This window comes from Diadema antillarum, unplaced genomic scaffold, assembly GCF_040938485.1.
Source record: "Diadema antillarum isolate AM-2024a unplaced genomic scaffold, OU_Dant_1.0 seq00000507_RagTag, whole genome shotgun sequence".
NCBI classification, from domain to species: Eukaryota; Metazoa; Echinodermata; class Echinoidea; order Diadematoida; family Diadematidae; genus Diadema; species Diadema antillarum.
Genome location: NW_027271462.1, coordinates 438891 through 457103, shown reverse-complemented (window position 1 = coordinate 457103; position 18213 = coordinate 438891). Strand labels below are relative to the sequence as shown.

General features: G+C 38.1%; 1 protein-coding gene across 3 annotated transcripts in view; it reads right to left on the bottom strand.

Annotated features, from left to right (window-relative positions):
* The window catches only part of LOC139734034 (uncharacterized), a 95871-nt gene extending 77675 nt beyond the window's left edge, over positions 1-18196 (bottom strand). For 2 of the 3 annotated variants that reach the window (XM_071644843.1, XM_071644842.1), the window contains exons 1-2: positions 17858-18196; positions 4838-5091 (exon numbers count right to left, since the gene is read on the bottom strand). The gene's annotated coding sequence lies outside the window, so the exon portion shown is untranslated. Of the gene's footprint in view, positions 1-2537; positions 2577-4837; positions 5092-17857 lie in introns of all 3 variants that reach the window. The other variant, XM_071644841.1, reaches the window with a different exon arrangement.
* Positions 18197-18213: the final 17 nt, after the last annotated feature.

Below are 18213 nucleotides of genomic sequence, written 5' to 3'. Positions count from 1 at the left end.
TATAACATGGTTTTCAGACCCTTTGCCAACTGGATTCCGTGGCGACGAAGTCGCCGTTCGGGCAAAGGCCTTTGCCGAAGGAAAAATCCTTTGCAGGACAAAACCACCTTAGACTATACTAGTTTTCGACGTTGAGGGGGTTAATATCGTGAATAGCGAAATAGTGCGGGCAGAGGGTCTGGAAGCCAGACTGAAATAGGCCGCGCGTTTAGCCCAGTTTGCGTTTACACCAAGAAGAGGCCGCGGCCGCGGCCGAGACCACCTCCTAGTCCATGGGCCAAGACCCGAAAAATGGGTTGTTGGTACCACCTGAGGTGGCAAAACCTTTTTGGTGTGATTTTGTTTGTCGGGCATAGATATGCTTATCAAGCTATGATAGCATTTCCAAATGAGTAGCTTAGTCATAATAAATGATTTTTTAACCAATTTGGTCTCGTTTTTATATCCCTATACTTCTGAATCGAAACTAACCGCTTCACAAAGAAGAGCACTGTCTTCCGTATGTCCCAAAGAGATTTTCCCCAGTGACTTTGATATGTCCACAGGTGTTCTGTTGTAAACGCGGTGCGCTAAGTCTTTATTCAAGGCAGCGAAGGGAATATCCAAATAGTCCATGGGCCAAGACCCGAAAAATGGGTTGTTGGTACCATCTGAGGTGGCACAACCTTTTTGGTGTCAGTTTGTTTGTCGGGCATAGATATGCTTATCAAGCTATGATAGCATTTCCAAATGAGTAGCTTAGTTATAATAAATGAATTTTTAACCAATTTGGTCTCGTTTTTATATCCCTATACTTCTGAATCGAAACTAAACCACTATACAAAGAAGAGCACTGCCTTCTGTATGTCCACAGGTGTTCTGTTGTAAACGCGGTGCGCTTAGTCTTTATTCAAGGCAGCGAAGGGAATATCCAAAGGGTTATGATGTCCACAGCTGTCACACGGTGCGCTTAGTCTTTATCTAGACCAATGTACCGTTATCATATCTAAAGTTCCTCTTAAAAGGGATTATCTATACTGTTTTTATACTACCCTATCAACAAATACATCAGTTTTAAACAAAAATCACTCTGTTCATTTACAATATCATTCATTATAATGTATCGTAGTTGGAGGGAAAGGAATGTATTGTTGGAGGGAAATAAAGCGACATTGGCGTGGTATCAGCGTTTTCACCGTATAGCTTTTTCGCCGGAAAATGATAGATAATTGAAAGATACGATAAAATTCACGAGGAATTGCTTTTGTACTTGTTGTTGTTGTTGTTTTTTGATAAAAGGATATACACTGTATCATACGCTTTGGATATTCCCTTCGCCGTCTAGAATAAAGACTAAGCGCTGTGGACATCATAATCTTTGGATATTCCCTTCGCTGCCTTGAATAAAGACTAAGCGCACCGCGCTTACAACAGAACACCTGTGAACATACCATAGAGCTGCATTTTACAGCTCTATGGAACATACAGAAGACAGTGCTCTTCTTTGTATAGCGGTTAGTTTCGATTCAGAAGTGTAGGGATATAACAACGAGACCAAATTGGTTAAAAATTCATTTACTATGACTAAGCTACTCATTTGGAAATGCTATCATAGCTTGATAAGCATATCTATGCCCGACAAACAAAATGACACCAAAAAGGTTTTGCCACCTCAGATGGTACCAATATCTGGCCTGGCCCATGGACTAAAAGGGTTATGATGTCCACAGCTGTCACGCGGTGCGCTTAGTCTTTATCTAAACCCATGTACCGTTATCATACCTAAAGTTCCTCAAAAAAGGGATTATCTATACTGTTTTTATACTACCCTCTCAACAAATACATCAGTTTTAAACAAAAATCACTCTGTATATTTACAATATTATTCATTATAATGTATTGTAGTGTACCGGTGCATTATTTTTGCATTATCTTTTATTGTTGGATTGAAAAAAAGCGACATTGGCGTGGTGTTAGCGTTTTCACCGAGCGTTTTCGCCGGAAAATGATAAATAATTGAAAAATACGGTAAAATTCACGAGGGATTGCTTTGTTGTTGTTGTTGTTTTTAAATAAAAGGATATACACTGTATCATAAGCTTTGGATATTCCCTTCGCCGTCTTGAATAAAGACTTAGCGCACCGCGTTTACAACAGAACACCTGTGAACAGACAGAAGACAGTGCTCTACTTTGTATAGCGGTTAGTTTCGATTCAGAAGTATAGGGATATAACAACGAGACCAAATTGGTTCAAAATTCATTTATTATGACTAAGCTACTCATTTAGAAATGCTATCATAGCTTGATAAGCATATCTATGCCCGATAAACAAAATGACACTGAAAAGGTTTTGCCACCTCAGGTGGTACCAATATCTGGCCTGGCCCATGGACTATCCAGAGCGTGGCCAAATGCGCGGCCAATTTTGGCCTCGCATTTGGCCTTTTGCGCGTTTACACTGAAATGAAGGAGGGCTCGGCCGCGGCCGAGCCTCGCACTGTCAACGGGGTCGGAGTTAAGCATCTGTGACGGGATGATTATTCATGTGATCCTTACCTAAATGGTGCTTGCCAGCGCATCCACCCGACAGGAAGCCTGGTATTTGGCAATATCAAAAGAAATGGGCTGTTGCTGTATTAAATACAAAACAATGAAATGAATACCTGCTAAAATGTCAACTGAAGGGACATTCTAGTCACCTGGTCTAAACGTTAATTCAGTCTTTGTTTGAACACGAATTCCATAAATTGTTAATTACGGTGGGCAAGCTTATGTATTATGCCACTTTGATAACAAGTGAAGTGCCTAACCAACTGAGGAAAAAGAAAGGTCATTTGTACCAATAGGCGTTTTCACATCAGCCCGATAAAAATCCAAGCTCGAGATATTTTCCAATTTCCCAAGTCAGAAAATAGCGCGCTATTTCGAAACATCGGGCTTATGTGAAAACGCCTTTTGTGTACATGAGCTAATTACGAACTCAGGGCTGCCAACTCTCAGTCATTGAGAGTGAGACTCAATCATTTTGGTCCTTTGTCACTCTAAAACTTTATCTCATTGGTAATCGTGTAGAAATGCACACCATGCACACCTACCATTTCCTTCCTTAATTTGTCAATGAAAACTTCTTGTGGCTATCAGAAATGTCAAGATGGACCATATCTGACGGTTTCATGAAATTTCATAGTCAATTGCAGAAGAAAAGTAGCTAATTTTGACTCAAAAGTACGCCGATCGACGGCCGTGTCAGCGTAGCATGATGGATGATCGATTATGTGGAAGAGCGATATAACGATGATAATCGATCCTTGTAGTCTGTGATACAGCCGCTTGCTTGGTGTTTAACCAAAATAATTACGTCGGCTCGACAGTAAGATGTGGAAGAAAGAAAGTGATCTTGATGCGTCTGTTTTTTATCGTTTTAGTTCATTTTTTCCTGCGTGTGACTGTATATCTGTCAACATTTTGTGCTGACTAAATGATGGATGGATAATATGTGTACAAAACAGTAAAAGATATATGAAAAAATGGGAATTCAAATATCCATCATGAATATTGCACAATAAAATGGATTTTTGATACAAAACAAAAGCAAATACTGGGGTTGCAGTTTTTGCGATGTATACATAATTAAAAGAAAATGAAATGGAAAAATAAATACTGTCATTAAAACAATTACTTTCTACTACAAGTTGAACTATCAATCAAAGGTATACGAATTATTACCATTTCAATTTCAATATTCTTTTTCTTTTTAAGTAAAATGAGCACTTTATGAGAAGTCCACAATTTTATTAAATACATGATTGTATAACATACGCTTTTTGTAATACTATTCTCATTAATTTATTAAATTTGGCCTATAGATTATGTAGATTACTAGAAACAAATCTCCTTTGAATTCAACTTCCTTCTCATCTTCTTTTCTCTCTCTTTCTCTCTCCCTCCTAATATAGCCTAATTCACCATTTTCTTCCACTTTTCCTTCAACCTCATTCCATTCTCTTCGACACTATATTCAAATTATATTATTATTATCAACTTTTGTCATGATAAAATCAATACTTGCCACAATTTTTAAGGAAAGGACCGATGTCTTAATCCTGGTATGAATAATGGTATCAATAATTTGAATAGTGATAATCATGATAGAGGCAATGGAAACAAAGAACTATCACAATAGCTCACTTGAGCCTTCGACTCAGGTGAACTAACAATAAGAAAAAAAAATACGAAAAAGAAAGTAGGGGCTACACGTTTTGCACAAGTCAAGTTCGATATTGTTAGTAAGCGGCTAATTAGAGACTACCAGAATCGATTATAATCGTTGACATCGTTCTCTGCGAATCGGCGGTGCACTACTTACGTCGGAGACTATGTTCGCGACCGACGTACTTTTCAACTCCGATTTCTCATTTTTCTTACCTGTTCGGCTTTCTAATTCCATGAAAACTCTCTGATATGGTTCAATTTAGCATCTCCAATAGCTGCACAAAATTTGATTGACAAAGGGCGAAGCGAACGGTAGGTGTGCATTTCTACATGATTACCATTTCATTTGCATGCATTTCTGTTGATCTCACTCATTTTGACTCCGAAATTATAGCATTGGCATATGGGAGTCTCACTCTCAAGTAGTCTCCAATGTTGGCAGCCCTGCGAACTGGCTTAATCATATCAATATGTGCAAACAGCTTGTCGTTTACAGTGATGTATACCAAGCCGTTTAATAATTGAGCTTTTGTTATTGTGCACGCACGAGTGTAGTGGCGAAACTGCAGAATGATCCCTATATACATCACTGAAACATTGTCAGAGGTAGAATCAAGAATAATACGTATAGAACGTATACTCACCTTGTACTTAGTCGTGCTTTGCCAGAGTACAAAGTGGTCCAACTGGTGATAGCTGTCAAACCCAGTCCGTGTACTAAAATGTCTCGCAATGCTATTGCGATTAGGAGACAGAGGTACCGGTTGGATAGTTAGTCGCGAGGTTGGGGAATTCCAAGGAGTGGTATGTAGGCATTCAGCAGTCTTCAGTTTGTCGATCCAGGTGGGGAATCCCCGAACATCTGCGCTGCACATACAGTGCAGTGTGTTTCTCGTGTCTGTGTATATCATTCATAAAATTACAGTAATGCAAGCAACGATGATTCTCACCTATTATACTATGTAGTGTTTCAAAAAAATTCCCAATTTTTATCCTTAATATTTCAAAAACTATATATCAGATAACACTGGCATTGATATGAGCAATAGTTGAATAGTGTACAATTTTGTTGAAGGCAATTTCAAAATGGCAGCATAATTCAGTCTCATTAAATTAACCATTAACTTTTCAGTTAGGTTTCAGATTTTGCTCTATTTTCAACCTTCTGTACAAACTTTAACTTTGCACAGAAGTCAGTTGGTGTGTATGGGAGTGTGTAGTTGACACCCAGACAGTGGTCCTGGGCAATGCCCAAGTTTTGAATGCTCATTGTTTATTCATGAGAAATTCCTCTATCACAGTTAGTCTTTGTTCATTCTGAAGTGTGGTGTATGCAAGGACGTCGAAACATGTGTTTACTTTTTTTCATGTGCATGCATTTCACCCTTTAATTGCTATAGGAATTCAGACTAACAGTGCCCAGGCAATCCATCATGAATGATCAACAAAATATTCATGTGCCTTGGAGCAGAGCTCCGAACAGGTGGTATCAAGGTCCATTGTTCAGGGTCATTGTAAGTACGCACTCATTATACACACCATAAGTTCCTGTGTAAAGTTCAGGTTTTGTACAGAGGGTTAAGATTTGATTAAAATCTGGAACCTAACTTTGAAATTAATCATGAATTTCATTAAACTGATCTATAGGTTCATATCACCTCCAACTACAAAGTTGTACACTATTCAGCTGTTACTCATATGTAAATATATATGGGTGAGAATTTTGAACAATGTACAATTGCCAATTTTCGCACCTTATGACATTGTTTCCCTTCGAACACGCCAGGATGATCTAAGAAACCAGATTTTTTCGTGTCATCTCAAAGATTGGTAAATTTCCTTTCAGGAAATGTATGGTTTGGTTGACTTTTGACTGATATTTTTCATTTGACAAGGACTTAAAGCGCAAAAATACGGTAAAAACGCTATTTTCACAATAATTTTTGTTTTTGAAACTAATGATGTGCCTTTTTTATGGTACGTAACATCTAATATCTAACCATGTTCTGGATCTGACATATCATGGGAACGTACCACAAAATTATAAGAACTTTATGAGCACGTATAAAATTACAGAGAACAATTGAAATATCAAAGCCCTAAACAGACGAACGTCCGGGATGCTTTTATTACTATCGCTGCTGCAAATTCTAATTTGTTGTCCCAACTGTCATATATACGAAAATTTGGTGTTCCACGTAATGAACATATCCTGCAAAAATTGTACGTCTGCTGCCTGTACATGGAACGTAACATTCTTTTATGCAAAATTATACTCAGTGTTCGTCACGGACGTGCTTCCGCTATTTCTTCTAATAAAGATCGTAGCCCATTAAACGTTCTTGGCGATATTGTTCTGAGTCGTAATCAACTAAGATCTAGCCACACGATAATATGTTTGTTTTGAGTTTCTGTCCATCCTTTGTCAAATAGGAACCGAAATTATATTTTTAATCGAACCTCCGAGAAAAACAGAACGTCCGTGATGATTAAAACGTTTTCGAGTGGGACACCATCTTCGCTCTTCCAAAGATTCGTTACTCCGAATGTCAAAGGTTTGTTATTCCGAAAATGAAAAAAAAAATCGTAGTTAATTCAGGAGGTTTCTTATTAAAAATGTTCTTATTCCGAAAGTTTATTAGTCCGAAAATTAAATATCAAGGTTCATTATTTTTAGGTCCGTTCTTCTAAAAGTGGAATGGGCCTGATATTCGTTTAGGTGAAAACGGTTATCATGAGGTTTTGAAATTTGGAGGATTTGGTTGTTAACTTATTTCTCCACATTTGGATAAGCGAACCTGATTTTTCATGTTCCAATTAATAAACTTTTCGATTAACCTTCGGAGATTCCTATCATTTAACGAATAAAACAGCTTCATGATTATACGAACTCTATCAATTTTCGGATTGACAAACTGTATGAATAACGAGCCTCCGAAATGACGCGCTACGAAATGTTTGTTATAACAAACCATATTGTATAATATCGAAGTCACAAACATCCATCCAAGTTATATGGACTTATTGTGTCTTGTTATGACGAAACTTCGCAGTATCGAACCTAATATCATTTCGGACTAATATATATTAACACAAATTCTCCTCGGTAACAGTGTGTAACACAAGGAGCAAATGCAGAGGGATTTCTTCCTAACGTATTCGTTTGCCCTCCCCAGCTAAACTTCGTATTTCTATAAGGGAGCACATTTATTTTGTTTTTCCATGTTAATTCTTTGTCATATTTAGCTGTGACCATTTTCGTTATAAGCAAATTTTGCATTGTAGACTTTGAATAACAAATTTAGGACCTGAATCTTTACTTCGTGACAACGAAATTTTGATAACAAGTCGAAGAAATGTGCACTTTATTCAAAAAGTAAAGTTTTGTGAAATTCTCTTTTTATTTTCTTTATATGGTTCTACGCATATGACATCATACACTGTAGTAGTCTTTTCATTCAGCAGTGACTACGCAGATACTTTAAAAATTCATAACTTTTGAACGCATTGTCCAATTTTCCCCCAAACTTTCACTGATGTGTTCTACTAATATTGCTGCATTCACTCAATCCACATGTATATGAAGGTGGACTTGTCCTTTAAGATTGTACACTCTTTAACATCATTTATAAAGTGGTTCCTAAGTATCTTGCAAAAAAGTTAAAGGCTGAATCCTCATCTCAACCAATAAGCCAGTTCGTAGTTCCACTTTGCGCATGAGCAGAAACAAGGTTATTCGGACCAACAGGCATAATGGTTTTTAAATTCACTGGGATAAGCATCTGTAATGTAATGATTATTCATGAGATACTTATAAATGCTGATTGCCAGCACATCCACCTGACAGCAAAAGTGGTATTTGGCAATATCAATAGAAAGAGATTGTCAATACATTCAATGCAAAATAATGAAATGGATGCTTTCCCAAGTGTAAATAGATTGACGGATCGTTTTGCTCATCTGGTCTACGCAACTCTATTCTTTGTTCGAACAGGATTGTGAATCCCATAAATTGTTATGTAAAGCTTATGCATTATGTCGCTCTAAAACGAGTGAAGTGCCCTTAACCGACTGAGAAAAGAGAAAGGACATTCGTATCAATGCGCCCATGAGCTAATTCCGAACTAGCTTATACTATAAGCCAGTTCGCAGTTCCACTTAGCGCGTGAGCAGAAGAAAGTCATTTAGTCAAGGCGCAGGGACCCAGAAAAAATGACTTCGTTCAACCCACCAAGCAGAAAAGGTTTGACTGCATGGGGTGGTCGGTTGGACCCTCTGGAACACCCCTAGGTAGTATGTGATTGCAAATTGTGGTATCAATAAAATTTTACAGGCCACTTTAGTTGCGACAAGACCTTATTCTTTGAAAAAGAGTCTGCGCGCGCTAAGACTACTACACGCACCACTAGCACTTCTACAGGCGCCAGTGCCAGTGGTGCATGTAGTAGTCTTAGCGCACGCAGACTTGTTCTTCGACAAACAAGGGTTTTTGACTGCAAACTAACTTTTCATGCCAAGCTGGGGTCGGTGTAGTGTAGTTTCTAGCCGTTTTTATTTCGTCTTTATTTCTCCGAGTTGCAGCAAGCCGAGTGAGAGCGCATACCCAGTGATTGCGACGCCGGAACCGTTTTTTGTCGCAATCACTGGGTATGCGCCCTCACTCGGCTTAGCGTAATACAGCGGGCTTCTGCACAATACACAAGCTGCAACTCAGAGAAATAAAGACGAAATAAAAACGGCTAGAAACTAGACTAGGGTCGGTGACGCTTGTCGCTATTGGGGCACTGAAAATGACAAAATTATCACAGTTTTTGCATTTATTTCATGAAGAATTCATCAAAACGCCATAATTATGTACATGTTGCTAGAGATGTCAGCAATACAATGGGATACATAGTAAGGTATAATATTGTGCATGGTTACCATGGTAACCGGATGCCTACAGGGGATTGGTAACCCCCCCCCCCCCCCCAAAAAAAAAAAAAAATATCTGGAATCTAGACAGGTTTGTTTCTTTTGCCTTTCGTGCACATCACCCATTGTATATCGGATCTTAAAGTACTTATCTCAACACTATAAAATTAGCCTGGATAAAAGGGAAAGGACGCCCAAGATTTTTCCCTCATTCTCTCCCTAGCATGAATTCCTTACTGCACGTTTTAATACAAATTTACATATCATGATTTTTCATTTCAGTCTATTATTTTTTTTTTACAATAGCTAACGAACACAAAAGTATGCTTAATTCTTTGATGGATAATACAGCGTGCGTGCTTATTCCTTCTTTAGAAAGGAATATATCTGCATTCTTGAATAAACATGAACAATCAATTGTTTTCCTCTGCTCTTTTCCAGGATTGATTCGAATAATCATCGCTCTGTAAATACTCAAAAGAGCTAACATTAGAATATAATTGGCTTTGCTTTCTGTATTCACCTATATTTTTAAGGGAAATTTGTGTCCGTACATAACTAAAAACTACATTTGCCTATACTTTGAAGTCAAATTTGTGTTGAAAGTACGACGGATGCAACTTTTTCATGCATTTTACTATTCAAAAATGATATCTTTCTTTCAATGGCCGTTTATCATGCCTTTGTTTACAAATTTTGCTGTAACTTGAGAATGTTTCAATATATTCTTCACATACTTTTGTGGTACACTTATGCAGAAGGAAGGACATGCTTATTGAGCTTTTTGAAATTATGGGCTTTAGTTTTTAAGTTATTGACAGCTGAATCCTGATTGGATAATACTGGTTGCCATGGTAACAGGACAAACCTTTTCTTACGATGATCAATAAAAATGTTTTTTTTTTAATTGCATCTATAAAGTAAAAAAAAATATCAGTTTGCAGCAGTAGGAGGCATTTTTTTTTTTTTGGGGGGGGGGTTACCAATCACCTGTAGGCATCCAGTTACCATGGTAACCATGCACAATTTTATACCTTACAATGTTTCCCACTGTATTGCTGACATCTCTAGCAACATGTACATATATAGTTTTATGGAGTTTTGATGAATTTTCGGTGAAATAAATGCAAAAACTGTGATAATTTTGTCATTTTCAGTTCCCCAATAGCGACAAGCGTCACCGACCCTAGTCTAATTTCTAGCCGTTTTTATTTCGTCTCTATTTCTCTGAGTTGCAGCTTGTGTATTGTGCAGAAGCCCGCTGTATTACGCTAAGCCGAGTGAGGGCACATACCCAGTGATTGCGGCAAAAAACGGTTCGGGCGTCGCAATCACTGGGTGTGCGCTCTCACTCGTCTTGCTGCAACTTGGAGAAATAAAGACAAAATAAAAACGACTACAAACTACACTACACCGACCCCAGTTTGGCGTGAAAAGTTAGTTTGCAGGCAAAAACCCTTGTTTGTCGAAGAAAAAGTCTGCGTGTGCTAAGACTACTATACGCAACGCACCACTGGCACTGGCGCGCCAGTGCCAGGGGCGCCTGTAGCAGAGCTAGTGGTGCGTGTAGTAGTCTTCGCGCGCGCAGACTCTTTTACGTTTGTTCCAACAAATAATGATGAAAAGTGGCCTCTAACATTCTGATACTACTGATACCACAATTTGGAAGCACATACTACATGGGGATGTTCATGGAGGTCCCATCTACCACCCTGTCTGGTCAAACCTTTCTGCGGGATGGATTGAACGAACTCCTTAATTAAGCCCTTTACAGGAATTAGCGCCTTGACTAATTCGGTAAAGGCCGTGTCACACCTTTCCCGATAGATTTTTAGTTTCCCCAATCTGTGCCGTCTAAAAAAAACACGCATCCGGGGCGATACGACACCTTCTCTGAACGCGACTCGAAGTTTCGCGTCCACCCGGACCGACGTATAGCGATACGTCGGTTCGGATGAACGCCTTCAGCCAATTCGCGTTCAGGCAAAATGACGTATATCAAATTTCTCTGTTAAAAACACAAAATCCGGTTCCAAAATTTTGTGAGTAGAAAGAGTGTGTGCTGGGCTTTCTTAAAACGGCAAAATCTGAAATTCGAAAAATTTACCGAATTTTGACATATACGACGGTTCGGATGGTCGTCGACGATATGTATACATACATATATATATATATGTATACATACATATATATATATGTATATATATATATATATATATATATATACATACAGCTGTATATAAAGTTATAGCATTACGTATGTATATTACATGATTATGATAGCCGATCGGTGTCTGTAGAAATGAAGTTGAAATTAATAGTTGCTGCCCTCTCTGGCCAGAATGATAAAGAGTTGAAAAATGGGAATTTATTTTGCCATCCTACCAGCTGTTTATTATTGCATTTCGTTTACTGCATAAACAAGTAATCTGCCGACTGTCTGATACCAACGCTCTTATTTTTGTGGTTGCATATTATGTGACCATGCATCACAAAACGAACAAAAAGTCGCACTCCTTGATTTTACACGAGGACTCAAAAAAGGTGAAATTGGTCAACCGAGTCAATCTTGAATTTTTCATATTTTCTGAAAGCGCTATCCTTCTACATTATTATTAAATTTGGAATCATGACATGAGTGGGAAAGTGTGTTTTGAGCAGTTTTTCTACAACTCTTTTTGAGGGGAAAGTAGAATGATCAGATATGTTTTAGAGGCCCCCTTTCATTTCTTGAAATCCTTTGCATACTCTTCATTTTCAAGTCAAATAACTTTTGAAAGGATAACGCTACTGCTTTGAAAGTTTGCATTTATTATGGACAGAATATGTCAATAGAGCATGCGTAATTTCAGCTTAATTTGATAATTCCATCATTGTTGTTGATCTGGTTGTTAACATCCTGTTTTTTGTCCCATTCATCGCACAGCCAGCACGGCTTTGTAAAGATTAAGCGCTTGAATAGACACTGTATTTCAGAGCCTCTTTTCTCAGTTCACACTTTTTCAGAGTGTGTGCCTACTTTCCAGTATTTACGTAGGTTAGAGGAGTCAATTTAAATTGAGTTATGCATTATTTTAAAGCTTAGAATCTGGTCTTTTAGAATCTGCCTTTAACTAAAAATCCATGTCTGGCCACTTTTTGTGGTTTTGTGATGCAGGGTTACATATGATAATCCAACCGTAATTTTCTTTAATGAAGAACTTTGAATACGCTCTGGTTGAGTTTCTGTGATGTAACCTCCGTTTAAAGACGTCAGGCACATACTTTCATTTTTATTGTTTATGCAAAACTAATTTAGTGCTCCATAAACTTATTTGCCTGATATATAAATATAAATAAATAAATAAATATATATATATATATATATATATATATATATATAATATTATGATGTAATCTTGATATTGCTGTCGGATTTGTTTTTGTTTTTATTATTTCTTCATTTGGATAGATTTGTTATTTGCTAAGGACGTTTATGAAAGGCACATTAACCAGTTCAATGGATTGTGAAAGACTCATTATCAAGTCAAGAAGATAGAAATAGCTATTTCGTTGTTTATTTCTTATTCATATGTTAGAAGAAGAATTCTCATTTACAAGGGAGATGTACTGAAATTCCGTCGTGTTGTCAACATTATATAATGAAATGTTGCTAGCATATTAAATTATATTTTTTCTTCTTGATTTAATAATGAAATGAGGGACGAATACTTTTTCAATATTTTCTTCGGCATCTTGAACTTGTATCAACAAAATGTGATATGGGTGATAAAATATTTGAATTTGAATTTTAATCTTAAACACTGAATATCTCAGTTCAGTTGCAGTCATTGAGAATGGTGGAAGACGAGAGATTCATTAAATTCTGCTTCATTCTACATCCTTTTTCATTCTATTTGGGTTTCTTGTTGTTGTTGTTCAACCTGACATGGGTAATAGGCCCTATTTTCAAAAAATGATAAAAATATTAATGTCAATATCCATTTCCGTTCAAGACTGACTAAATATACTAGGTGTTACAAAAAAAAAAACATTTCCCACTTTTGATCCTAACTAGTTCAAAAACGATACATCAGATAACACTGATATGAGCAATAGCTGAATAGTGTACAATTTCGTTGGAGGTAATTTAAGAATGTTAGCATAAACTAGTTTCATTAAATTCAAGATTTATTTTGAAGTTAGGTTTGACATTTTGCTGTGTTTTCAACCCTCTGTACAAAATCTTAATTTTGCGCAGGGGTCAATTGGTGTGTATGACAGTGTGTGGCTAACACCCTGACAATGGTCCTGAACAATGACCACGATTGGGATGCTCTATTACCTATTCATGACATGAAAAATTCCACCATCACATCCAGTCTTTATTCATCCTGAAATGTAGTGTATGCAAGCACATGAAAACATGTCTTTATTTTTTTATACATGCAATTTACCCTTTACAATGAATTCAGACTAGCAGTGCCCTGGACAATCCATCATGAATTATTAATAAAGCATTCATGTGTCTTTGAGCAAGAGTCCAGAAGCCTAGTCAGCCGAGCTCTGAAAAGGATGTATTCGTGGTATCCATGTCAATTGTTCAGGGTCATTGTATGCACACACTCAAATACACATCATTGGTTCTTGCGTATAAAGTTCAATTTTGTACAGAGTGTTCAAATTTGACCAAAATCTGGAACTTAACTTTAAAAGTAATCATGAATTTAAAGGAAATGATTCAGGCTCTCATATTTAAATAACCCCCAACTAAATTGTACACTATTCAGCTATTACTCATATCAATGACAGTGTTATCTGATGTATAGTTTTTGAACTATTAAGGATCAAAAGTGGGATTTTTTGTAATACCTAGTACTATAGGCATAGATTGATCCACCTTAGAAGAAAGTCCATCATTAACTGCCGTGTCCTCAGCGCTCACGTGTATATGCTGAATGCATGATTATATTTTGGTGGCGGACGAGAGCCGGTCGCCATAATTATCATCAGATCATGCAGTAGTTACGTGGCACATTTTCTAAGTACGTGTATCACGATCAGCTCGATAATTAACCTCACATTTACAAATGTATAGTCATATATTTTCATCGGACTGCTACAACTGTGAGCGTCAGCAGACGACCTAGTTCCTTTCGCTTTACAAAGCAGGATTTTCTTTGTTTTACTAAACTCCTGTTCCTTTGTTTACGCGCGAGGTTGACATGTTTTACCTCGACTTAACACTCCTCGCGCTCCATTTTAACATCGCGGCGAGTTTTTAGCATTCCACATTTCACATGTTCGCTCCACCTTACCCTGGATTTTTAAGCCTACAGTCAGAGCTCACCTTTTCTCATCTTCTTAATCAAACCAGGGAGGTGTTACAGAGATGGAGTGGCAACTCTTCGTAATTCATGCAAACATATGTTTGGGTTCAAGGCGTTACAACGGCATGTCTAGCATTCCATTACGCTTTGAAGTAATGCTCGGCACCGCTCTAGCATGACTGTGTGTAGTTGCAAGACGAAGTTCGGAGACGAAGAACGCATTTCACCTTTCGTTGAATTACAAGCTTTATTTCACCGCAAAATTTTATATGAAATACTAAAATTGATTTAGAATAGTTTAGGAAAGAATTCAATATTATTAACATGTATTTCTAGTTTCTTCGTAATTCGCAAATCGAAAGGAAATGAAAATTAGGCCCTCTTAAAAACCTATTTTTTCTGTAATGCGCACATTTCCGCATGTTAATTTTCTATCTTTTAATAAGGGATATTTTGATCTTTCAAATAAAGTACTCCGTTAAAGCGTGTTCCAGCGTGTTTTTAAACTATTTGCTGTTACAATTGTGAGTTTTACACTGCATTTTGATTCGCTGCTCCAATTCAAGGTACACAAGTCATTGTTGCCATCACATTGAAAGAGAGATCGAACTGCAGTAGGAGCAAATATTTCTAGATGTGAGAGCGCTAGTCCCGATTAGTCCATGGGCCAAGACCCGAAAGTTGGGTTGTTGGTACCACCCGAGGTGGCAAAACCTTTTTGGTGTCATTTTGTTTGTCGGACATAGATACGCTTATCAAGCTATGATAGCATTTCCAAATGAGTAGCTTAGTCATAATAAATGAATTTTTAACCAATTTGGTCTCGTTTTTATATCCCTATACTTCTGAATCAAAACTAACCGCTATACAAATACGAGCACTGCCTTCTGCGTGTCTACAGGTGTTCTGTTGTAAACGCGGTGCGCTTAGTCTTTATTCAAGGCAGCGAAGGGAATATCCAAAGGGTTATGATGTCCACAGCTGTCACGCGGTGCGCTTAGTCTTTATCTAGAACAATGTACCGTTATCATACCGAAAGTTCCTAATAAATGGGATTATCTATACTGTTTTTATACCACCCTCGCAACAAACACATCAGTTTTAAACAAAAATCACTCTGTTCATTTACAACATTATTAATTATAATGTATTGTAGTGTACCGGTACATTGTTTTTGCATAATCTTTCATTGTTGGATGGAAATAAAGCGACGTTGGCGTGGTATTAGCGTTTTCACTGTAGTGTTTCACCGGAAAATGATAGATGATTGAAAAATACGCTAAAATTCACGAGAAATTGCTTTTTTGTTGTTGTTGTTTTTAGATAAAGGGATATACACTGTATTATAAGCTTTTGGATATTCCCTTCGCCGTCTTGAATATTAGACTAAGCGCTGTGGACATAACCCTTGGATATTCCGTTCGCTGCCTTGAATAAAGACTAAGCGCACCGCGTTTACAAGAGAACACCTGTGAACATACAGAAGACAGTGCTCTTCTTTGTATAGCGGTTGGTCTCGATTCAGAAGTACAGGGATATAACAACGATACCAAATTGGTTTAAAATTCATTTATTATGACTAAGCTACTCATTTGGAAATGCTATCAGAGCTTGATAAGAATATCTATGCCCGACGAACAAACTGACACCAAAAAGGTTTTGCCACCTCAGATGGTACCAATATCTGGCCTGGCCCATGGACTAGATTATTGATGCTCTCTTTTGTCAAAGCACATGGGTAACACCTGTAGTTGAACGCATAACTTCTCGGCGGTGCCGCGCATGACTTCAAAGGAGAGCAGTAGTTGTCTCTCCTGCTCTAGCACCTCCCTGATGGAAGGAAAAAGTGCCATTCTGCGTTGTTTACTCACTATATTACCGGGGTTGTGCAATAACCATGGACACAACCTTCGTGGTTATTTAGCAAGAGTCGCGACTCTAATCCTGAGGACACTTAGCTACCTCAGCGGTAACCCAGCGGTTCGCTCCTCGGGACTTTCGGCGGATAGCTTCCGACATTTAGCATTCGTTCTAGCAGTCCTGTATACCTGATATTTTGACGTCATTTCTACACCTAGATACATCTTTGGTAAGTACAAGTAAGTTAACTCTACCTACAGAGTATAATTATAGTCATGCATTCAAAATTGCGTGCGCGGATGGGACACGGCAGTAATGGCGGATTTTGTTGAAAGGTCGGATAGGTCTAGAATCTATAATTAGATCTATAGAGTCTATAAGTTGCCATCCAATGTGATAAAAAAATTCTGCGGTCTGTCTATGGAATTATTGCACATACGTCTGACTCGTGTTAATCAACATGACCGGATCAATGGCCATGATGACAGGCTAGGAAAGAGTTCCATTCTTTCTTTTTTTTTTACATGATACATGCGCATCTCAAATGGGTGTCTAGAACTATACGTTCTAAATAAAACACGTCGAGAGGACTCACGATAATGAATAATAATAGCACTATAAATATAGTATCAAAATCACTAATAACTAGATTCAATTCAGCCCAAATAACCACATCAAATAATGCTCAAGATGGATTCCTCTGCCATGAGGCATTTGAAATGCGTCCCGTTGAAAACAGTTGTTAGTTTTTCAGGACTTTAACGTTCGTACATATAAAGTAAAATACCCTGTCCTGTTTGCGGCAGGCTTTGTACAGGGTGCCTATTTGCGGCAAGGGCCATTTCATTCATTGATGAAAAGGCCCAATCACGTGTCACTTTCCATAACACTTGCGAGTAACTCCTGCTTGTGTTCTAAAGTGGGACTAAGCACACATGATGTTTATTAGCTGTTTTATTGATGATGATGAAAGTGCCCATGCCAGAAATAGGCACCCTGCCGCATATTGAGTATTTTACTCTACACCTCTGCAACTTCTCCAGTCATCGGGTTTGGGTGGGCTAAGGTGGTCCATGGACGTACTTACTACACATGAACATTCGTCAGTTCGTTGATTAATGCATGCCTCTGTCTACGTCAAAAGTGTCACAAAAGACATTCTTCGCTGCGTTTGATCTTATGATCTCCCCCGCCAGCAAGCCAGAGCAAAACACAACGCAGCTTTAAAAATCTATAAACTAAATGCACAGAAGATAACTGTCTTAAATCAGGAAAAATGCATGTGCAGTTGTGGTGTTGGGATATTACTGCTCCGACACTAAATTAGCGAAGTGCGGGTACTTTTAAATAGAAAGCCAACCTTTGATTTACTGATTATGATTTGTTATCTCGTTTTCCGCACATTTCTTCCAGAGTAAAAAAAGATAGCAAGGGAAGGGGCTATATATGTTAACCCCGGGGCGCTCCTTGTACATAGTTCGCGTTCGGCGTTTGGGCTGTGTTTCGCAGTTATGGCTATGTATGTCTTACTTATTAGGCTAGGTCATACAATAATGATAATAATAATAAGGTCATATTTACCCAGGGTAGCCTCTCCACTATTACCACTGCTCTACCAGAGGCCCCTGCTATTATCATTACCCTAGCGTTGCCAAGTACCCACACATTCATACACCTGGGTCGAGAGGGACATGGTGGGTAAAACATCTTGTCCACGGACGTTTAAGCGCTGGGCGGGATTCGAACTCGGGTCCTCCGATCGGGAGTCGGGAGTCTTATCCACTATGCCAAAGCGCCCCCACATGATATGATTGTGAGCGATAGCCAGCGAATCGGTAATTTCGCATCCAATGACACGAATAAATTCATGTTCTGACTGTGTCTGTGGTTTGCTGCTTCTCATCATTGGCGTTTATTCAAAAGCATTTCCATCATTC